At 37.7% G+C, this 24,346-nt stretch overlaps 1 protein-coding gene across 1 annotated transcript in view; it reads left to right on the top strand.

The window, feature by feature from the left end:
- SCHIP1 (schwannomin interacting protein 1) overlaps positions 1-24,346 on the top strand; it is a 768,598-nt gene that overhangs the window by 367,379 nt on the left and 376,873 nt on the right. The gene's annotated exons all lie outside the window — the stretch shown is intronic.

The following is a 24,346-nucleotide window of genomic DNA, read 5'->3' on the forward strand; positions in this document are numbered from 1 at the left end:
CTGCCACAAACATTTTTGCACATGTGGGTCCCTTTTTCTCCTTTATGATCTCTTTGGGATTCAGAGGGCTTCCATTTTAACAGGGAAGACATCGTATATACAAATATGCAAGATACGCACGTGACAAAAATTTGTTCACTGTTCTATAGGTAAACAGTTTAAACAGAAACTGCAAATGAATAGTGTTCTGGCCCCCAAATTGAAAAGGACAAACAGAATGGACTGGAATGAATTTGGGAAACTGTGTATAGCTTTCAATTATCTTAAACTACTCCCTGCAGCAAAAACTCATATATTTTTAAAACACCAATAATCTCCTGGAAACACTATGCAGCTCTGACTCATGGATCACCACAATCACTGGAAATCAAAAATTGTGGGTGACTGAAAGGTCAGTGGATATACTCATTGTGAGTGCAACCAGGGAACGGTGTCTGAACAGTGATGACTTACATGAAAGAAGTGCCAGAAAAAAAAGCTCCCACAAAATAAAGACTAGGGAAATAAGTTAGAGTGGTTACATAACAAGAGTGAGAGAAAACAGGTGTAAAACTGAGATCTGTCCTGGCACCTCCTATGAGTTAATTCCCCAGATTTGCGATGCATTTTCAGGTATACTCCCCAAGAAGATAAATGTATCTCTAATTCTAGGCCAGCGTTGTGATTACTCCTAACATTATATAAATCATGAGCCCTCACCAGGTGCTTCACTTTTATACTCAGACAATGAACATGATCAGTTCCTAGAAAAGGCATTGACCAAGATATCATAGGAAAAACACGAAGTAATCAAACAACAACAACCAAAAAAGTCTCATTAGCTACAAAATAACTGAGGCACAATCTCACAAATACATAGTGTCCATGGAAAGAGGGGTACGCTCCTAAGGGGGCAAAACAATTCCCGACTCCTGATATTGCAGTGTCTGGAAGTCTTTTCTGCCTTGATTGAGTTCTCATGAAGTTCTCTTCAGGTGCAGTGTCTTTTCTAGACAGGCTGCTTGGCTGTGTTCCCAGGGTCTGCTCCTTCTCAAAACCAGCTCTCTTCTTTGCTGGCAGAAGTCTTGTTCCTTACAACTACATCCTCCCTTAAGTGATGGCCCTTCTACATCCTTGTCTGTCTGGAGCATGTGTTTCTGTTCCATGCTGGATGCAGATTTCTCCTCCCAGATAAGTAATTTCCCTTCACAGCTTACGTGGCCAATGGGAAGGAGGATGAAAGAAAATTCCTCTCCCTACTCCTGGCTTATGGCATCCCTCAGAACTAAATTCTCCCTCCCTGGGTCTTAGCTGTTTACATCCCTGTTTATTCAATGAGGTTGTTACTTTTAATTCCTAATCGAAGAAATGTATTCATTTCCCCAAAGGCCTCAAGATACATAGGTAGGTAGTTAGATGGATAGATATAGATATAGATGTATATATAGCTTTACATATAGATACAGCATTATACTTCATTTAATCCCTCATTAATACTTTGTGATTATACCCTAGATCATAGATTTGGAATTTGAGGGGGTCATAGAGGTAAACTGAGCCTCAGAAACGCAAGAAGATTTGGCATCTTTTAGGTCAGGCAATTGGTCAAAGATCAGCTGTCTGATATATATATAATACAAGATCTAGAAGAACCTACCCCCATCAACTTGAGTGAATTCTCTGTAGAGAATGTATGGAAGGGCATAGACTTAGGTCAACAGGATGAGGAGAAATAGATGAGGTGCAACCTCACATGGATGGAGGGAGGATACAGGTAGATAAGATCAAGCAACTAAGAAAATATTCACTGAATTATCTCTGTTGCTGTTGTTCAGTCGTTCCCAACTCTTCATGACACTGTGGATTGTAGCATTCGAACAGAGCCTGTGACATTTTCTTGGCAAAACTATTTGATGGTTTACCATTTCTTCCTCCAGTAGATTAAAGCAAGCAGAGATTAAGTGGCTAGAAAATTTCTGAGGACAAATTTGAACTCAGGTCTTTGTGATTCCAGACCCAATTCTCTATCCACTAAGCCCCTAGCTGCCTCTCTGAATTATGTTTAGAAGGCACCTTAAAGAGTGCCTTTAGAGAATCATTGATTTAAAGTAGGAAGGAACTTTAGAGTCAGAGAGACTCCTAAGTTTATAGAAGATGAAAACTAAGGATCAGTAAGTGAGGTGTGCTCTATATGAAAAGAAGCATTTGAAGAGGGAGAGGTAAGGAGTGAGTGTACTCCAGGCATTGTGAAGGATGGCCTGTGAGAAGGAAGGGAGGAGGGAAGAAAGAAAGGAAGAAAAGAAGGAAGTAGGAAGGTAGTAAGGGAAGAAGGAAGAAGGGAGTGAGGTAAAGAAGATAATAAAGAAAGAAAAAAGAAGGAAGAAAGAAATGAAGGAAGGAAGGAAATTAAAGAAAAGGAGGGAGAGAGGAAGAATGAAAGAGAAAGAAAGAGAAAAGAAGGAAGAAAAAGAAAGAGGAAAGGAGGAAGGAAGGAAAGAAAGAAAAGGAAAAGGAAGAAAGAGAAAAAAGACAAAAAGAGAGAGAAGGGAGGGAAGGAAGGAAGGAAGGAAGAAAAAGAAAGAGGAAAGGAGGAAAGGAAGAACAAAAGAGAAAGAAAAAAGAAGGAAGGGAAGGAAGGAAGAAAAAGAAAGAAAAGAAGAAAGGAAACAAGGAAGGAAGGAAGAAAAAGAAAGGAGGAAAGAAGGAAGAAAAAGAGAGAAAAGAATGAAGGGAGGGAGGGAAGGAAGGAGGGAAAGAAAATAAAAGGAAGGAGGGAGAGAGGAAAGATTATACAAGTGTACCTGAGAAGACACTAGTTTTCTGCAGCCAATGCTCATGTCCAGTACAATAAATCCAAGAACATACTTGTTCCAGCTATAGTTAAAATCAAATTAATAGAATGTGGAGAGCTCCATTTGCTCATGCTCTATTTGCATTTCCAGCCACTAATTCTAATGGCCCTTGCTCCTGAGACTACACAATACTACCAATTCTTATTCTGAACTGGATTGAAGATGGGCTTTCTGTGTAAAAAGGAGATGGGCTTGGCAATGATTTCTTACACACACACACACACACACACACACACACACACACACACACACACACACACACACACTCAGATGAGCTAACAATCCAGGGGTCAGATGTGCACTGAACTCAATAGTGGACTCAGTCCATGGACATCTGGAGAACCAGCCTCTTCTTTTCCAGCTGAAGTAGCTTCAGAGTAGAGTCCTCTTCCCCAGGAGACATAAAGTCCCAATCATTTGAAAAGCACTTATCTTGTACAAAACTAAGAATGAGCACAGCTTCCAAAAGCTGCTTTGAGCTGTGTCATTGTAATGACCAAGTTTGGCCTCAGTGAAAAGGGAAGGGACACCTTCGGCCTTCCTTTGGGGAAATGGAGGATTCTGGGTGTCGAGTCTTACAAACATTGGTAGCCAGAATAGATATATTGGGGTTTTTTGTTTGTTTGCTGAACTGCTTCCCCCCATCTTGTTTGATGTTTCAGTGTATGGAATAGTAGAGAAAGATTTGGGAATAAGGGTAATATAAAAATAAACTTATCAGTTTATTAAAAATAAATAAAAATAGAACTTATAAATTTAAAAAAATCTTTGAACCTTCCCCTGTGACAAAGAAAAATTGCTAAGTAAAATGAACTAGATATATCATGCATGATATATCTAGCATTCCATATCTATATCCTGGCACATCATTAAGAGCTCAGAGGTGCGATGGAGAGAATGTGGAGCCTGAATTCAGGAACACCTGAGCTCCACCCCAGCCTCAGTCATCATTAGATGTGTGTCCCTGGGCAAGTCATTTAATATCTGTCTGCCTCAGTTTCCTTATGTATAAAATGAAAATAATAGCATCTACCTCCCCACATCATTGTAAGGTTCAAATCTGATATTATTTGTGAATTGATGCTTTGCAAACCTTAAAGTACTGTATAAATGCTAGCTGGTTAGCCCTTTTCTTTTCTTTTTTTACTGAAAGAAGAGTTACACGTTCTCATCCTTTTTCTAGGGCCAAGTTCAGTATTCATAATACATAAAGGTTGCCTTATACATTTTCATTACCATCCCTAGAATTCTGAAGTTAACTCCTTCTGCATTTAAATGGACTATGAAGGATTCTCTTAAGAAATGACATCTTGTGATCTTGCGATGGAGAGAGCCATCATCTCTCTCAGAGAGAGAACTATGGAAACTTGAGTGTGGATCACAGCATAGCATTTTCACTCTTTTTGTTGTTCACTTGCATTTTGTTTTCTTTCTCATTTTTTTCCCTTTTTGATCTGATTTTTCTTGTGCACCAAGAGAATTACATAAATATATATATATATATATATATATATATATATATATATATATATATATATATATATATATATATATATATATATACATATATTGGATTTGAGATAATATATATGTGTGCATGTATATAACCCAAATTGCCTCATCTATAGATAGATAGATAGATAGATAGATAGATAGATAGATAGATAGATAGATAGATATGTAGATAAATATTTGCTGAGGCAATTGGGGTTGTGACTTGCCCAGGGACACACAGCTAAGTGTCTGAGACCAGATTTGAACTCTGGTCCTCCTGATGCTCTATTCACTGCATCACCTAGTTGACCCCTAAGATATATTTTAACATAGTTAACATATATTGGATTGCTTGCCATTCAGGGGAGTAAAGAAGGGAAAATTTGGAACATAAGATGTTGCAAGGGTCAATGTTGAAAAATTATACATGTATATGTTTTGAAAATGAAAAGATTTAATAAAAAATCAAAAGTAAATATGGCAAAATTAGAATGATAAATAGGACTTGAATGATGAGATATGAGAAGACATTATCAATCTACCCCTTTGTGTTGGGAGGAGAGGTCTAGTGTTACACATTGCATATATATTCAGACTTTTTTCAGTGTATTGATCAGCTGACTTTTTTTTCCCTCTCTAAAAGATATGTTATTTGTTTTAGTGGATGTCTCTCAGAGAGAAGGAGAAAATGGGAGATATGGGATACTCTTGTGATATGAGCAATAGAAAATATCAATAAAAATATTTTTTAAAAATTAAAAAAATAAATGACATCTTGGTTTCTAATTACTAATTTAATGTGAATTATTAAATATGATGATGATATATGCGATCTGTATCACTTTAAGATTCATAGAATGCTTTCCATGAATTGTCTCCTCGATTCTCACAAAACGCCAAGGAGTTAAGGCTCATGGTTATGCCCATTTCACAAATGGAAATGATGACAGAGCATTAAACTGTTTTATCATGTTCACATTTGTTAACAAACAAAATATCATTCCCTCTCTTCCCTAGGTGTCATTTATGTCCATTCAAACAACCAATTAAACCCTTTTAATTCAAATGGCTCTTTACTGGCCATTGACTGAGGTGAGCAGAGCAGTGATTTCAAAGACAAGGACTCTCTCACCAGTGATAGCACCTTTCCAAGGACTATGTACAAAGTCAGTAATTCAGAAGCATTTATTGAAGTATTTCATTAATGAAATTGGAAAAAAATTTATCTTAATCTAACTCTTTGCTGAATTTGACCTTTGTCCATTTTCTTTTTTTTCCCCTGAAGCAATTGGGGTTAAGTGACTTGCCCAGGGTCACACAGCCAGGAAGTGTTAAGTGTCCAAGACCAGATTTAAACTCAGGTCCTCCTGACTTCAGAACTGGTGCTCTATTCACTGCGCCCCCTAGCTGCCCATGTCCATTTTCATTTTTTAAAAGCATGGTGACATGAGCAGAAGGACATCAAATTTGTGGGCCAAAGTCAGAGATTTGAATTCCAATTATGCTACCAACTAGCTGGATGGGAATGAGAAAACTGCTTTACCCAGGGGATTCTTAATTTCCTCCTATGTTTAAGGAAAATGTCTTGTAATCCTTGAGATACCTTACTTGCTTGGGGAAAAAAGCTATGACCTATTTTATCCCCATGACTATATGAAATAACTTAGAGTTTTTATTATCTGGCTAATTGAACTCCTTCCTTAAGGCATTAATTTTCTCTAACGTGGACAGGTCATAGAACATAGCCTCTTCTGGCCAAATGAATATTTCTTACAGCAAATATATATTTCCATTTTCCTTACTACTGCCAGCTCTCCCAAACAGTTATGCTTGAGTCAGTCTTACATGGAAAACCTAAGGTTTTCAAAGAAAGTCATCAGTACATAGAAGCCTTAGACCTGGAGAAATTGTCAGGCACCCAGACAGATCTAAATTTGCTTTCCTCTTGATTTTCACAAATTTCCATTTGCATTTTAAAATAGTAATTCTTCTTTGCCCTGCCTCCTTCGGCTGTGGTGCGTTCCAGTTTGTGGGATTATAAACAAAGCGTAGAGTGAGCCAAGTAGAAACCTGATTGATTGGCCTCCTTTTTGAGAAGAAAAGAAAATGGATGTCTAACTGAGAACAGAAAAAATGGGCCAATGTTAGAAAGATGTCAATTGCACTCGCCAGCTTCATCTATTTAGTTAACATTCAATAAGAACTTCCCACGTGCAAGACTGAAGGGATGTGAAGCTAGCCTGTCCTTCACAAAACCTTTCTCCATATTTCTTCTCCAAGATAACATTTGGGGGCAGCTAAATGGCACACTGGATAGAGCATCAACCCTAAAGTCAGGAGGACTTGAATTCAAATCTGAAATCTGGCCTCAGACACTTAATATTTCCTAGCTGTGTGCAAGTCACTTAACCTCAATTGCCTCAGCAAAAAAGAAAAAGAAAAAAGAAAAAATATATAGCATTTGTATGTATCTACTATATACTCCTGGAATATGTGGATAATGTAAACTCCTGGAGGGCAGGAATTATTTTGCTTTATCTTTGTATCCTAGCACAAATGGGTAATTAATAAATGTTTGTTGACCCAATGACTTCCAATTCTGAGTAGCCTTTCTTCTCACAAATTATTTTACATGTACTTTGTAAATGTAATTTTATTGATTTTGTGTGTATTTGTTGTCCACCCACCTCCATTAGAATGTAAGCTTTTTGAGAGCAAGAACTGTTCTCTCCATCCCCCCACCAATATTTTTAATGTCTTTTAGATCCAACCAGATGGCAAGTTTGTGTAAAATTATTCTATTAGACTTAAAAGCTGGCACAAGACTTCTAGTGTATGCTAAAAATTCACTGCACCCACCCTCTGAATAAACAACATGAATATGTTGGATGGCAAATTCTGAGAGATTGAACAACACGGGGTAGAATAATCTCCTAATATCCCAAAACACACTCTGCCAGTGGAAAGCCAAACAAAGCCCTTGCCAGCCATGATAAAGGACAATTGATACTACTCCTTTCTTGTGGGCTATTAAGCATCTTTCATTGTTCCCCCAATAAATCTGTTTCACAACCCTTTCCATCTCAATGAGCAGCCCTAACACCTATGAGTTTGTTGAGAATACACAATCCATTCTCATTAAAACCTGTCAGGGTTGATTTCAGGTTAGATTTTTCCAAGATATCCAGGTAAAAACGAAGCAGCAAGTCTCAAAGGCTGAACCAAGATAATTAGTGATGTCCATTGTTTAGCCTTGGGGGAGTAATCTTTTTCTATTTGGATGATAGATGGTTTCCATTTAAGAAAACAAAGTCCATGACAGTGATGATATTTGCTTGTAAATATGCTTTTGAGAGCCCAGAATAAAATGTTTTTAAAAAAACTATTCAATAAAAATTTAGAGAGGCAAGCTAAAAGATAATGTGGTCATTGCTGTAGGAACAGAAGAAAAGAGAAGGTAAAAGGAACACAAAAGGAGAACTAATGGCTGTTGAAGGAGCCATGATATCGATTGGACAAATAAAAGGTAAGGAATAAGCAAGCATAGATAAAGGAAGAAATACCTAGAGTTTGGGGGGAAAGGGAAAGTACTAGAAGATCAAAAGACCAGATAGGACACAGTATGGAATACTGCAAGAACCTAATCATCAGTGGCAAAAGAAAGGCAGCTGACCCACCATTAATTAATGATTTGCAAAAAGTGACAAAGATAAAGCAAGGAGGTAATGTGACTTGTCCTGAATTTGGAGTCAGAGAACCTAGGGTCAAATTAAACCTGTAAAACACCTGGCATGACCTTTGACCAATCACTTAACTTCTCCCGGTCTAAGTTTTCTATTCTGTAAAATAAAAGATGAAAGAATGAAATAGCGCACTGAAAGATATCTAGATTTGAGGTTTGGTCTATATTTCAATCTATATTTTTTAATGAAGCACACTAACATTCTGATCACAACAAAATTGGCTGATATTATATAGTCAGTAATAAAACTTTAAAATTTATAAAGCACTTTAAATCTATTATTATCTCTGTTTTGCCTCCTAACAATCCTCAAAGTAGTTTAACTATAAGTATTTATCTCCTCATTTTAAAGATAAAGAAATCAAGGTTCAGTGTTTACCCAGGGTCACACAGTATGTATCTGAAATAAGATTAGAGCTCACCGTGCTTTGATTGCAAGTCGATCATTCCATCCATTACACAACGAGAGTGAATAAGAATCCATTTAAATTGCATTAATATATTTCTAAGTATTGGGTTTAAAAAAAAAGTTTTAGATCTTATTGAGGAAGAATAACTTTTAATAGTTAAAAATGTGAAAATAAGAAAAAAGAAACCAAGGGGCTAAGGAAGCAAGCAATTGGTTTTTCTTAGCAAATAACAATATGTGATGGAAGAATTCACTGTACTTGGTGGAAACACCTCTCCCAATTAATTCAGAGAATCAGGAACAGCTTAAAAGACACTCTGGTGATGGATAACACACCAAAAAAGAAGCTTGTTAATATAGGCAGGAAGCTAGAGAAGGCATCTAAGAAAAGATGGTAAGATCAAAGTCAATCCATATTACGATAACAAGTTTAACCAAATATAGCTATTTCATAAGATAAATGAGGCAACTGATTCTGATGGCACCTAGTTGCTATCACTGAATTCATCACAAAGCCCAGATAAACTATAGTGTTTATTAAAGCTACTGCTAGTTGGGATTGCTGAGCTATCCCAGCTATCTTTGAAAGATGGTAAAGAAAAATGAATGCTATAGACCCAAAGAGGGACAAACATAGTCCCAATAAAAAAAGAAATAATGCACAATCTTCAAAACAAAAACTATTAAGCTTGTCTTGGATTCCTGCCAAATTCAAGAACATGTTATTAAAGGGATGGTGTGTGAGCATTTAGAAAGGGAAGCAGTGACCCTTTATCAAGAACGGATCTTCCATGCCAGTTGACTTCATTTCCTTTGTGTGTGTGTGACAGGATCACTAGACTAGTAAATAAGGAAAAATTTTGATTATGATTATGATCTACCTGGATTGCAGCCATATGAGAACTGCTTAAAAGAGTTGAAGATAAGCTGGAGAAGAGAACAGAACTGGGAATAATAGTTGTCATCAAGTGTTTGGACAACTTTCCCATTCAAAAGAATTTAAACTCGTTCTGCTTAGAAGGACTAAGAGCAAGAAGGATGAAGTTACAAAAAGGCAAATTGAAGTTTGACACAATAAGGACCACTGAAAACAAAATGGCACCATGTTAGTGGAGACTCCAGAAACGAAGGTCTTCAAGCAGAGATTTCTGTCTAGGTTTGAGGTCTCCCTCTAAATCTCAAAATGGGATTCTGGGAAACTTTTTGTTCTAGAGTGATGCTGTTAATGATGATGGCCAAAATGGTAGTTTTCATCTTGGAATTATAAAACAGCATATTCACAGAACAGCATGATATAGAAAATAACACACCAGATGTGGAATCAAGAAGATTTGAATTCACATCATGCCTTAGATACTTACTATCCCTGGATTCTTGGGCAAGTCAGGACTTTTTCTGAGTCTTATCTTGGCCTTCTCTGAAATAAGGGGTTGGAGTTAATGACCTCAGAGAGAGGATGCCTAGCTCTTAATCATCATATCTTTAATTCTACGTATCACCAAATAATTACTGATAAACTGGAGATTGGATTATTTTAAAGATTTTTACATGTACTTATTTGCAGACTTTTTCTGTATTGTATTATCTGAATTTAGATTTAGTCCTGATAAGGTTATAAAAGTAAAGATCAGGTATCTTAAATTTAAATTCCTGATCATGGGCCATTCTCTATTCTAGAAATAAAAGCCATTGGACTTATGGAACTCCAAGGAGAGAGAGAGAGAGCCCAGGGCAGCACACCACTTCTCTAAAAGTGATTCCAAGGAACAGGACAAACACTCAGGGAGTGAACAAGTTTTATATTCTCTCTCATTTCTCTCTCCCCCTCCTCTTCCCTTCTCCTTCTCCCTTTCTTTCTCTCTTTACCTCTCCCTCTTCCTTTCCCTTTCCTTCTTCCTCTCTCTTTCTACTCCCTCTTTCCCTCACTCTGTTTCTCTTCTCACTCTCTTCTCTTTCTCTCCCACATATAAATACATACATGCATATATAACATTTATATGTTTTATATAGTTATATATTTATGTAAACACAGACATGTTTTTTAATTTAAAATGTGTGTAAAGTGCAATATTTTTGTCTGACTTCATTTTTAAGGAAACTTTAAGTACTTATAGATTACTTTTTAAAAAATCCAATAGTGTGTTGGAGAGGGAGCCTAGCATGGTAGATAAGACACTCTTGGGGTCAGGAAGGTTTGGAACTCTTATGGATGACCAGGGTTAACCCAATTCTTGGTTTAAAAAATATACATTTCTCTCCTGAATCAGCAGTCTGAAAATCTGACTCTGGATTCAGTTGATTTGGTTATTTGCTTTAAAAACATGGCACTCATAACTGAAAAAGTCACCTAATATGTATCTACAGATCTAAACAGAAGTGTTTCATGGGTTGTGCTTATTATATCATAATACTAATTTTAATCCCATCTACTAAAATGTAATTTTTTTGAAATCTGACTAGTAAAGTTTCATCTTCTCTGCCATCTACCAGTTGTTCTTGCAAACTGTTGCATCTTTACATTTTAATCCATGTGTTCAAAACCCACTGAGACCTCACTTTGAAGATTTCTTGGAAGGTTTTGAAATTTTTAAAGTTAAATTTGAAAATTTTCTAAATTTAAAAAGAAATTGATTTTTTTTAGTTTTTAAATATACATATATAAAAGTTTTTAAAAATACTTAGCAAACATCAGCTCGATTTTTTAGTGCATGGTGGATTTTTACTATCATTAATTAAATTCTCAGGGCATCACATCCATTCAAGACAAAGTTCCATGAGTAACAATAGTATATATAAATCCACATTTCTCATCATCTTGATAATCTCAAGTTTATTGGCCAATTTATTTTCACTCTGATGAAATTATTATTTTTGCTTTATAATCTGATCTGGCAAAGAAGATAGATCGAGCACCAGCCTTAAACTCAGGAGGCCCTGAGTTCAAATCTGGTTTCAGACACATTAACACTTCCTGGCTGTGTGACCCTCAGCAAGTCACTGACCTCAATTGCCTTGGGGAAAAAAATAATTTGTACTAAGGGCAGAAGAAATGTTAGCCCTGCCTTTTCTTGTCGTCTTCAGTCAGTGATTTTGTTGTATGAATCTTTTTAAATCACTTGTTTATTTTGTGAGTGATAGTTTAGTTGAAATTGGACAATATAATCTATAAATCCACTTATCTGAGCCTACAAAGATGTCACAGTGCTGCTATAATAGACTGAAAGGAAGGTACCACTTGCAAACTCTCCATTGTATGGAAAGCTAATTCTTCCTGCAAGCTACCTCATATAATTTCGGTGGTGTGTGCCCATCTGACATGGGAACCAAAGGAAGACACTGGTTGCAATTCATATATTAAAAAATTAGAAAAGTATAATACCTTCATTTTTATATAAAACTAATATAAATAGACATTCTAAGATTTTTCCCCCCAACTTTGCATGATCCTTGTTATATAAGTATATCTTTTACTCCACCCCTTGGGTCAGACTATTTTGATAAAGCCTTTGAAGAAACACCATGATGCAATGACTAGGGCACTGGATTTGGAGGCAGAGGACCTGAGTGGCAATCCCAGATCTGACTTCTACTACTTGGGAACTGTGCTGGATGTGGGGAGGAAACCATATTGGCTGTAATCCTAGGCAAGTTACTCAACTTCTTAGTACCTGAGACAGCTCCCTAAAAGCATAGTTGAAGAGAAGGTACTAACTACCTCCATAGATAAGAAGAGTTTACTGGGGGGGGGTGCAGCTAAGTGGCGCAGTGGATAAAGCACCAGCCTTGAATTCAGGAGGACCTGAGTTCAAATCTGCTCTCAGACACTTAACACTTCCTAGCTGTGTGTGACCCTAGGCAAGTCACTTAACCCCAGCCTCAGAAGAAAAAAAAAAAAAAAAAAAAAGAGTTTACTCACCAGGAGCTCTCTTCACAGATGAATCACAGATATAGTGTGTATGTGTATTAAATGGAATGGAATAGGATAGACATATATTTAGTATACTTGTATAAACTTATTTGTGTTGTATATGATATGCAATATATATATTTAATAATGCATAATATACACAAATACACATATATTACAAATATATGTATACACACATAATATTTTCCCTGATAGACTATGAACTCCTTAGGGACAAAAATTGCTTACTTATGCATCCCATCTCTGAGCACCTTTTCTAGCATATAGTATATGTTTAATCAATACTTGTTCACACACACACACACACACACACACACATATATATATATAAATAGATAGATATAGATATATTTATATACACATACACACATATATTCTGCCTTACATTGTTGTTGAAGGATCAGATGAGATAGACTATGTAAAACACATTCTAAATATCAGTCAATCTGAGAGGATTCTTTACCTCCCCATTATATTTAGAATCTTATTTCCCCCCAATTACATGCAAAAACAATTTTTAACATTCATCTTTAAAACTGAATTCCAAATATTATCCTTCCCTCCCCATCCCTCTTATTGAGAAAGCCACCAATTCAATAAACATTTTTAAGGGCTTACCATGTCCAAGGATAGGGTAGGTCCAAGGAATACAAAGAATGGCAAAAACCAGTCCATGTTCTCAAAGAGTTCCCAATGTAATGGGGAGAAAACATGAAAACAACCATGTGCATAAGAGGTGTACACAAAGTTAATAAAAGGTTATCTCGAAGGCAGTGGATGGTCTTAGAAAAGACCATACATAGAAGGTGGATTTGAGCTGAGTGTAAAGGAAGAAAAGAAGAAATCTAGGTGATGGATTTAAAGAAGAGAGAGCATTTCAGGCTTAGAGGGAAGCCATTGAACCAAAGGGTTCAAGAAAGAGGGTGCTGGGAGAGGAACAGCTGAATTGGGAAGGATGCAAAGAGTAGTGAAGTAGAAAAAGACTGGACGCATAGGAAGGGATGGGTTGACAAAAGCTATAAATGCCAGAAAAATGATTTTATATTTGATCCTTTAGATAATGGAAAATGGGGGAGTCTGTGGAGGAGGGGGAGAGGAAACAGGATCAGAAGTTCCCCTTAGGAAAATCCCTTTGAGAGATGACAAAATGGACAGTGAATGACTTGAGAAAGGGAGACTATCCCCAGAAGGAAATTGCAATAGTATGGGTATGAGATATATATTTGCACATTTGTTCTTAGAAATCTACATAACTATATTTTCTAAAGAAATACACAAATAATAATTGACATTTATATAGTGCCTTAAAGCTTACAGAGTGTTTTACATAAACTATTTCATTTGAGCCTCCCAGCAATCCAGAGGGGCAGGTATTACTTCTTGATAATACTGTTCATGAACGCTTCTCTATTGGAAAGAGGTGACAGTAACCATTATTTTTAAAAAATAGCCAATTAAAATTCCAAATATCTTTAAAATCACAGGACAGAATCCTAGCCTTGCCATTAAGTTCAAAAGTTTAATTTGATGTCTTTCTGTGGAAGGTGTAAGAATGCTGTAGGCAGTTACTTATACAATGAACCGTGTGCAAGAATTAAAATAACATGAAATATTCAGGTGGCTGAGTGTCTCCTCAATTGAGATATAAATAAAATTATGTGAAATGGAGATGGCAGAACTCTTAGGATAAAAGGGAACAAAGGAGTAGGACATAAACACATAATTTTGTCAAAAGAAATGGGACCTGGGTTCTACCTTATTGGCGTTAGTAAATCTTAGTTAAACACATAGCAGGGATTTATGCTTAGGTTGGTAAGTAAAATGGAGCATTTGCGAAACACAAAGCAGGGGTCTCGGGGCATCCTTTCTGAAGTGATTTATCCAATGAGCTGGAAAGGGAATGCTTTAAAGGTTTGTTTTATTCAAATGACTTTTACCTTTAAAAAAAGATGCTCCATCCACCTTCCCCACTAAGAGATCTATCATCCCTGCCAATGTACAAATAGTACAAACCTGTGGAATTAATGGAGAAGAATGTAGATAATTTGTTCCATGTTTTAAAATAGAGCCCTTCGGGGCCTCATACACCAGTTCTCTTATACTTAATGTCAACTTTAGTATTAGAAGCCGGGAACTCAACACAATGGAAGGGATTTTTAAATTCAGCCATTGCCCTCAGAGAAATTTACCTCCAATGAACATGGGGAGAAGAAAGGAAATGAAATGCTTGTGTTTGTGTGCATGCACACAACTATTCAGATAGTCTGAATGTCTTTTCAATTGAGATATAAATAAAATTATGGGAAATAAACTGGCAGAACTCAGGATAAAAGGAATAGGCTAGAACTTTTAGGATAAAAGATATAGTCAACAAATATCTATTAAGCAGTTATGGAGTGTGTTACTTAGGCAGGTGAAAGAGACCCAAAAGACAATGAAAAAGTCTCTGGCTTCAGTGAACTTACATTCTAATGGAGAGAAGACAAGACCAGCAGAGGGAGAGAAAGTGTGGTACTAAGAGAAGTAAATTTCAAGATCATTTGAGGATGGTGAGAATATTAAAAACTAAGGAAATCTGGGAAGGGTTCAGAAGGATGCACATAGCAGAGATTTGTCCAAAGGTACTGAGGTGGGAGATAGAAATTGAAATCTAGAAAAAGTTAGTCTTGGCTAAATTGGAGAGTACAAGAAGAGGAGTGCCATAAAATCAGGGCTGTGAAAGTCAATGGGTTGTGGGCTAATGTAAATAAAAATGGATCAAAACTGACAAAAGACAAGAATGGTCACTGTTGGAAAGACTAGAACAAACTCATGTATTGTTGGTTGTTGTTTGCCTTTTGTTCTCAAAGAGGACCTTAACATCACAACATGTGCAATCTGGCTTCAGTGTCAAGATATAGATCAGGATGACTGGAGATGGCTCTGAATGCAGTGGGAGACTTTGGCTTATGTCTTTACCAAGTGTCAAGTTTATCTGGGGAAACACCCATTCAGTGTTTAAGGCTAGATATAAAATGAGGACAAAATGGAGGGAGGGAGGAAGGAATAACGAAAGAAAGGAAGAAGGGAGGAAAGAAAAGAAGAAGAAGAGAGAGAAAGAGAGAGAGAGACAGAGAGAGAGACAGAGAGACAGAGAGACAGAGAGAGACAGAGAGACAGAGAGACAGAGAGAGACAGAGACAGAGAGAGAGAGAGAGAGAGAGAGAGAGAGAGAGAGAGAGAGAGAGAGAGAGAGAGAGAGGAAGGAGAGAAAAGAGATGGAATGTCAATATGGTATTGTTCATTTGCTGCCTCTGGATGCCTTTAGCATTTGTTTAATGTTTTCTTTGGTTTCCCCCATTCTGAGGGTAAGGTTTTGCCTTGTCTTGCTGTGACCCAGCCAGCCACATCACTTTCCCCATGCCAACTTCCCTACCCAACTTTCTACTTTTGTCCTTTTGTGTTAGCTTCTCCATGAGAATAGATGAGAGCGACTGCCTGCTCCCTTGTATTTCTATCCTCAGTGCTTGTCATGGTGCCTGGACCATACATTAAGTGATGGGTCACATAAAAGCTCTATTTATCTACCTATCCATCTATACCTCTATCCATCGTAAACCCAGAACCCATTGGGTTAAGGTGGCGATATGTCTCTGTAAGAAAAAAATCAAATAAAAAGAGAAGTAATGCTTCAAAAAATAAATAATGGGGAAAATATTTTCAGTTCAATTTCTTTTGTTTGTTTTAAGTTCAGATCTGTGATTTCATCCACAGAGTAAAACTCCTTCCCTTGCCACAATTAATTACCCTATGTCATTTAGAGAATCGCCTTGGAGGGTGGCAAGGTTAAGTGGGCTTGCCCAGGGTGTCATCACTGCTATATGTCAGAGGCAAAATCTGAACCCAGTTCTCCTGACCCCCCCAGTCCATCTGTACTCCATTTGCACAGTACACCATCCTACCTCTTCAGTGGGGGAGCTTAGATTAACTGAGGAGGGGACAGCTGATGAAAAGCACATTTTAGATCAAAAGTACACTGGTTGAAAACATAACCTGTCAACTTATTTTATGAAAACATGTAGCTCTACAGAAACCATATCAAAGAAACGTTGTGTCAAAGAAGAGACACATGTGAAAGAAATCAAGATCCTCTGAGCTTCAAAACTTGGCCAAGGGTATTGCCCCAGGCTTAAATAAAATAGGATCTCTGGGCTGATACCTGGTTTGAATTCATAATTCGCTTCACTGGCTGTAAGAAGAATGTGGCAAATGAATACAACTGATGAAAGGAGATTTTTCAGTATATAGACAACATGATGAAGCAGACAGGGTAGCGGGGGACTTTTTTCTAGCCTTCAGGTAAACCTGAGCAACCTTGGGCAAGGCCCTTCAATCCTGCTGAGATTTCTCTGGGAACCTGAGCTATTGAAGGAGGAGGATGGACCAAATCATCCTTAAGTCTTTTCAAGTTCTGATGACACATGAAACCCATTTCCTCCAGACACCACATATGGGCTTTGGCAGATGTGCTGCCCCACCTGTCCCCCATTCAGGCCTGCTTCAAGTTGGGGCCCATACTGATTCTCTCAGAAAAGAAGGAAAAAGCAAACAACCAGATGCTAACGTTTGCTAGGTTCAATTTGGACTGATTAAGCTGCCAACGATTGGGAGCTCTTGGATGATGCCGGTTTCCAAGGGAAATGACGTGGTCCATTCTAAATTCATGCCCATATTATTGCAATTTCCTTCTGGGGACAGCTCCCCTTTCTCAAGTCTTTCACTCTCCACTCCATCAGCTCTCAAAGGGATTTTCCTAAGGGGAAGTTCTGATCCTGTTTCCTCTCCCCCTCCTCCACAGACTCCCACATTTTCCATTATCTAAAGGATCAAATATAAAATCACTTATTATAGCTTCTGTCAACCCATCCCTTCCTATGCGTCCAGTCTTTTTCTACTTCACTACTCTTTACATACTTTCCAATTCAGCTGTTCCTCTCCCAGCACCTCCCTTTTTTGAGCACTTTGTTTAGGCTAAAAAGTCAAAGTTCTCTCTTTGGGGGGCAGCACTCTGAACGCAAGAAGAACTGGCACTGAAACATATCTCTGTTCTCATCAAGATCAGAGCCCATTGCATTTAAGCATCTAGGTAAGAGGCAGCTTTTGTTCAATTCCCTTGGGAGTCAAGCTTTGAGGTGGTGGTAGGTTGGAGGGGATTTTTTTGTTTGTTTCTTTTTTCCCTTCCAGGATGATGGCTCTTTGGAGAGCAATGAATCTTTCATGCATGGAGTTTTTAATATTTCAGCCATGAGATTAGCACCGTTGTATTGCCAGTCTCATTTAAATTGTTTGCCAAGGGCCTGAATTAAAACAATTTATGATAATGCAAAGTCACTATAGCAGGAAGGAGATGACAGATAACTTTTAGTGGATTTCAGAATAATTGTCTGTTGGACATAATGATTTCAAAGTCACAACTTGATGCATCTGTTAAAGAAAATACTTAGTGATGTGCTAATTACATTCAGGAGTTTGTTTTTTTAAGAGTTAAAATTAGTTATATCCTGGGCAGGGACTTAGGCTTCCTTTGTTCCAATGAATAATGCAAAGGTTTGTTTAAATTCATGTGGTCCTATTTATAAGAGAACACCTGGGTAGCTTTATTTCAAGCTTGGAATGAAACATGAAATTGTTAAGTTGAGAACAAGATATTTAAATTTGCTCATTTACATTTTGAAAATGATGGGTGATTAGAAAATAAAATAGAGTAGGCTTTCAGAAAGGACTCACACACTGGAAGTTTGCGAGATGGGGGTGGCCAACAGTTGGGAGTGATCAGTGACTCAGAGGATGGCAGAGAAATGGCGGATGAATGAGATGTGATCTGGGCTCTGCCCCAGCAGGGGCTTCCACCCACTTCACAGGAGAATAAGATGGTATTTTAAGAGCTGGCAGAGACCACAGATTGCCACTGATTCTAACCCCCTCCTTTTACCGGAGCGCAGGGAAATTGTCATTTGCCCAGATTCACATCTGAAGCAAGACTTGAATCCAAGTCTCCCACTCTCCAAGTCCAGTGTCATACTGACTGATCAGGGAGAATAATAAGAAGGCTGCAGGAAAAATGGGGGTGGCCTAGATAATTGACACCCGCCTATTGCAGGGGGAGGGAAAAAAGGAATCAGAGGAGAAGCCCAAGTCTCTGTAGAGGAGGTAGTCATAGTGAGGAGACCATAGGAAGTATTGTTGTGCCACATTTCCCTGATGGTTCTGCCTCAGTTTCCTTGAATTGTTCTGCCTCAGTTTCCCTGGTTGCAACCCCCCTTTTCTGCTCATTAGAAATGAGATAATTAGGGCTGTGGAGATCTGCCATTCCAGAAGATAAGACTCTCAGATGCCTCATTGGCATCATTTATACCTCTAAGTCCAGACTTCCTGGCTCCAAGCTGGACACCTCCTTAATACCCAGTTTGTTAGAATTTATGGTCCCCCCCACCTGTCAAAACCAGATTGATGATCTCTGCCTGGAGATTCCCGTTCACCAGAGTTTGGACTCTAGCCCCTGCCTTTGTTTAGCTACCTGAGCTAAAAGCTATAAATATGTCATTGAAATAAAAAAAAAAAAACATTCATTTTATAAAATTAATTTTATTTTTTTTTAAATCCTGAATGTAAAGAGCAAAAAAATTTCCCATATCCAAAATAGAACAGAAAGAAGTGATTATATGTGAAACTGAGAATCTTTATTAGTACTGCTTGGTTTTTAAAAGTACATATTAAAAAAGAAAGTTTAAGAAATTCACTGCTGGATTCTTTGGACATCAGCCCTGGAGGCAATATGCCCCTAGAACCATCTCTCCCGCTCAGAAATCCAAATAAAATATTAAAAATTCTCTAATCTCTATCTTGCCTCAGTTTCTCTGGCATTACATTATTGACCATCTGGGGTTGATTAAAGACCTGAAGAATTTGGCTTTCCTTCCCTGGTGATCTTGGCCCATGGGAACAGGTCCGGGAACTCCACTCCCCTTCTTTATTTGGCTTCTTTTCAGATCCTTTATCTTCCCACTCTTATGTGCTAGTTATGTGCTAGGAATAAAGAATGGTAGATGCCACATGTATCTTTCTTTTTGGTGGCAGTGGCCATGGACCTTTCTCTCCAACGCATACCCCACCAAATCCTGATGGTCAAAGAGCCACAGCCTCCACGTGAGCACTTCCCAGCAGTTCTATGCTTTTTTCAGATATGCACTAGACATAAAACTCTTGGGAAGTTCTAGTCTTTTTGGAGTATTCTATAAGCGTGCTCTAATGCTGACCCGTTGATGGTCTGTCTGCCTGACTCAATATTTGAGTATTGCTGCTGTATTACTCAAATAATTGAAACCAAATACTTCTCCTGCTCCCACCTCACATTCTGAATCCTTAAAAATAAGTTTTGAATCCTATTCCCCACCACAAAATAAAAGAAAAAAGAGAAAAGAGTTAAAGAAATATGTTTTAATGAACAAAAACAAATAAAAGGAAATTCAGGTCAGCTTTAGAAGTAACCTTTTTTTAAAAGCATTGAATTTCTTAAACTTTTTTTTTCAATATGTACTTTTAAAAGCCATGCAGTACTAATAAATATTCACAATTTCATATATAATCAGTTCTTTGTGTTCTATTTTGTATTGGGGAATTTTTTTTGCTCCTTTAATTCAGGATTTTTAAAATTTAATTAATTGATTGATTTAGGAAATTTAAAAATAAAATTAATTTTATAAAATTAATGCTTTTTATTTCATAAATTTCATAAACAAAGAACTGATCTCCAAATGAACAGGGAGCACGAAGGTAGTTGGGCTTATCCTCAGAATAAAAACATAGCCTGTTACCAGGTTAGCCCTCAAAGCCTTTCCAACATGGCGGATACTTTTCCTTTGCCAGCACAGCCTTCAAGATGCATCTTGTACCTCCAGGTGAGTCTGAGCCCCCATTTATATGACATAGTACTTACATTCCCCTCAGACCTGGAATGCTTTTAGAATTATGATCCTTGTAGGAATAGTTTAATTATTGAAATCTTTTTGGAGTCATTGTTAACTAACACTTAGAAGCTTCAGACAACTTATAATAATAAATTATCCTCTTAAATGCAAAGTGTCAAGGCAGGGTTGAGAATAACCTAGATTAATTACTCACCACAGCCATTAAAACATTTCCTAGAGATAATTGCCCCATTCCTGGCTTCATCCACTGCTTTGTCTCTACTTAGCCAAGTTCAAGGCTGGGACCAGCTTAAGAAGCTCCTGTGACTGCAAGAAGCTGTCCATCCTGACCTCATAGCCCTGTACTTGTTCGGATTTTTCATTATGATCACTGACTTCTTGTTTCTTATACAAATAGCTTGTCTCCCCACTTAGCTCAAAGAATTAGAGGTAGATAAAGAATAGATTTTAGAGATTGATAAGTCTATCTCATTGTACAGATGAGAAAAGAAGAAAAAGGAAGGAAGGAAGAAAGGGAGGGAGAGGGGGAGGAAGGAATCAAGGAAAGAAGGGAGAAAAGGAGGCAGAAAGGAAAGAAGGAAGGAAGGAAGGAAGGAAGGAAGGAAGGAAGGAAGGAAGGAAGGAAGGAAGGAAGGAAGGAAGGAAGGAAGGAAGGAAGGAAGGAAGGAAGGAAGGAAGGAAGGAAGGAAGGAAGGAAGGAAGGAAGGAAGGAAAGGAAAGGGAAGGGAAGGAGGGAGGGAGGGAGGGAGGAAGGAAGGAAGGAAGGAAGGGAGGGAGGAAAGGAAGAAGGGAGGGAGGAAGGAAGAAGGGAGGGAGGAAAGGAAGAAGGAAGGCCACAGAGCCAATTTCTGTCAGGGTTTGGATAAGCAATAGCAGAATCATTTCTATGATGGTGCAGCGAATCCCTTCTAAATTGGCAACCTTGTGATAAAGCCCTGAATGCCTAACCCTAATTTCAGCTCTGTCCACCGGTAACCCTCCATTAGACTAAAATACACATCTAGAAATCTCACTTGTGAGAGAACAGGAAGACTTCCTTATCTCCATATTAGAAAAGCTCTCATTCTTTAATTCATTATCACATAGCTGATAGCCAAACTATAAATGGTCTCGGAGATTGTTGCCCCTTTCCCATTATGGTTTTGCAGCAGTGATATGATCAGTTCCAAAGGCACACAATTTTCTTCTGGAGGATTGCAATAAGCATGCAGGATGCTGCTTCCCCCAAATATGGCCCGGCTTTGCCTATTTTGTAATCATCGGCATAAATATAAAAATGGCAAACAATGTTTATTGTTTGCACACAAGTGACTGGGAGTTTGAGGCTTTTACTGCGACTCATTCCCAGGGCAATCTCCTGCATGTAATAGGCAATCAGTGGGTGATTTATCGGACCCATTATTGAGTAAGAACTAAGAAAAATCTCAGTGTCTTCTGCTACACTCGTGTGCACGTTTCTAATGAAAACAGTGAATTATTTGAGCTGTTTTATGATCTCATATTCTTTAACCGTTTCCAGGAGCTGGAAACCTGTCTTCCTTGCAGCCTTTGCTAGGGACCTAGGTGTTCAATCGGAGGAGAGGATGCTCTCTGAAAACAAACAGCCCCAGAAGGCAGCCTTCCAGGGGAGGGGCAGATGGAGAGTTAGGGCACTGATTTTCCCATCAGAACTTGGGTTCAAGCTTTGCCTGTGGTTATTTGACCCCGGACAACTCAGCCTCCCAGGGAGGGACCCTCTGCAAAGCTCTGAAATGGCAGGAAACCTCCCACTAATGTCAAGTCTGGTTCCCCAAAAATATACATAAAGAATTGCTAGTAATGGAGGTTTTCACAGTGGGGATCCACTATGTAGAAATCCAACTGGCAGCTCTGAGTTCCCAAGGGGAGATCCAGTTTATTTTCAATGAGTAAGACATGATGTTGAATGCAGCAAGTCATGGCCAGAAGCAAGGGGGTGCAGAGAGCATTGGACCTCAAGACAGGAACAGCTGAGTTCAAATTCTGCCTCTGACTTGCTGTGTGATTGTGACTAAATCTTCCTGGTATGGTCCTGATGAATTATTGTAAAAACGAGGAAGGTAGAAGTGCTGACTTTTACGTTCCTTTTTGGATCTCAAACTTGTGATCCTCTGACTTGCCTCCCCTCCCCTCACTAGCTGAGAGAAATTCCTCCTGCACATGCCTTAGCTTCCAGCTTTTTTTCACTACTTGTCCTATACACTCTTGGGAAATGGGTTTGATCAGCAGTTGCCATGGAAATAGGAAAGGTTTAAAATACTTGTAAGGCCCAAATGAAAAGCCAAACCCAAAAAGAAATGCCATTTAAAAGCATTTAAAGAAAGAAAGAAAGAAAGAAAGAAAGAAAGAAAGAAAGAAAGAAAGAAAGAAAGAAAGAAAGAAAGAAAGAAAGAAAGAAAGAAAGAAAGAAAGAAAGAAAGAAAGAAAGAAAGAAAGAAAGAAAGAAAGAAAGAAGAAAGAAAGAGAGAGAGAGAGAGAGAAAGAAAGAAAGAAAGAAAGAAAGAAAGAAAGAAAGAAAGAAAGAAAGAAAGAAAGAAGAAAGAGAGAGAGAGAGAGAGAGAGAGAGAAAGAAAGAAAGAAAGAAAGAAAGAAAGAAAGAAAGAAAGAAAGAAAGAAAGAAAGAGAGAAAGAAAGAAGAAAAGAAAGAAAGAAAGAAAGAAAGAAAGAAAGAAAGAAAGAAAGAAAGAAAGAAAGAAAGAAAGAAAGAAAGAAAGAAAGAAAGAAAGAAAGAAAGAAAGAAAGAGAGAAAGAGAGAGAAGGAGGGAGGGAGGAAAGGAAGAAAGAAAATGTAAGCCTCTTGCATACTTAAAAATATATCCTCAGTGTTTTCCATAGAGTCTTTTATACATTAATAATAATAGCTAACACTTATATACCAAGTTAAGGTTTGAGAAGTACTTATATATGTAAATATAGAATAACACTTTTCTTACATAGTAGGGTTATTGTGATAATAAAATGACATTTTCTGTGTACATGTATGCACACAGGTATTTGCTATATATACACACATAGTTGTATAATATATGTATTATACATTTATACATATTATACAATTACATATGTATAAAAGTGGATTATATATGGGTATATATGTATGTATTATATAAATATATGCATACATACAAATTCTCTTTATTAAAATCACAATGCCCCTATGAGATAAGTGAACTAAAGGCTCTTCTTAGCCCCATTTTACAAATGAAAAAATTACAAATGAAAGAAGCTAAGCTAAGAAAGAAGCCAAGATGATGTAACTCAGAAATGTTGGAGACAGAATCAAAACCAGTTCTTCCTATTTCTCAACCCAGCCTCTTTCAACTGTTCCTTGATGCTTCTTCCACTTGGTCTTTAATGTTCCCATTATTGTCATTTACTATATGGGAAAGTTACCTAATTTTAATTTTCCCCAATTATAATATATAATATTCCTCATCTATTATATAATATATAAATTATATATTTATATAATGTATGTGTATATACAGAGAGAAAGACTACCTGAGTTCTAGTATTTTTGATACTGTAGGAGGAGTTGAATTGAATAAACAGTCCCTATATTCGTCTCTTTAGAGTAACAGACCCCTGCCATGTTCTCACAGTTAGCCCATCAGCCTTTGCCTGGCCTGAGTGCCCGTCCTTGGCTTCCTGGGCATAGTCTGTCCCACTGCCTCCTGAGCCCCAGTCACGACAATTCCCTCACTCTTCATTCCCTGCTCCCCAGGATTTGCCTTGCGCCAAAGACACTCTGCCAAAATCAACTTATACAAGCTGCAGCATCTATGGAAAGGGAGGGGAAAGACCCAGCTTAAATACATGTGAACACACAATTTTAACTTTTATGACTTTGTTTAAGTTTGTCAAAGTTCTTACAATAAAATAAGAAAAGCATCTTCCCATGACTTAGGAGGAATTAACTGTTATCAGCTTTAAATATCCAAGTCTAAGTATAGATAG

Source organism: Sminthopsis crassicaudata, chromosome 3, assembly GCF_048593235.1.
Source record: "Sminthopsis crassicaudata isolate SCR6 chromosome 3, ASM4859323v1, whole genome shotgun sequence".
NCBI lineage: Eukaryota > Metazoa > Chordata > Mammalia > Dasyuromorphia > Dasyuridae > Sminthopsis > Sminthopsis crassicaudata.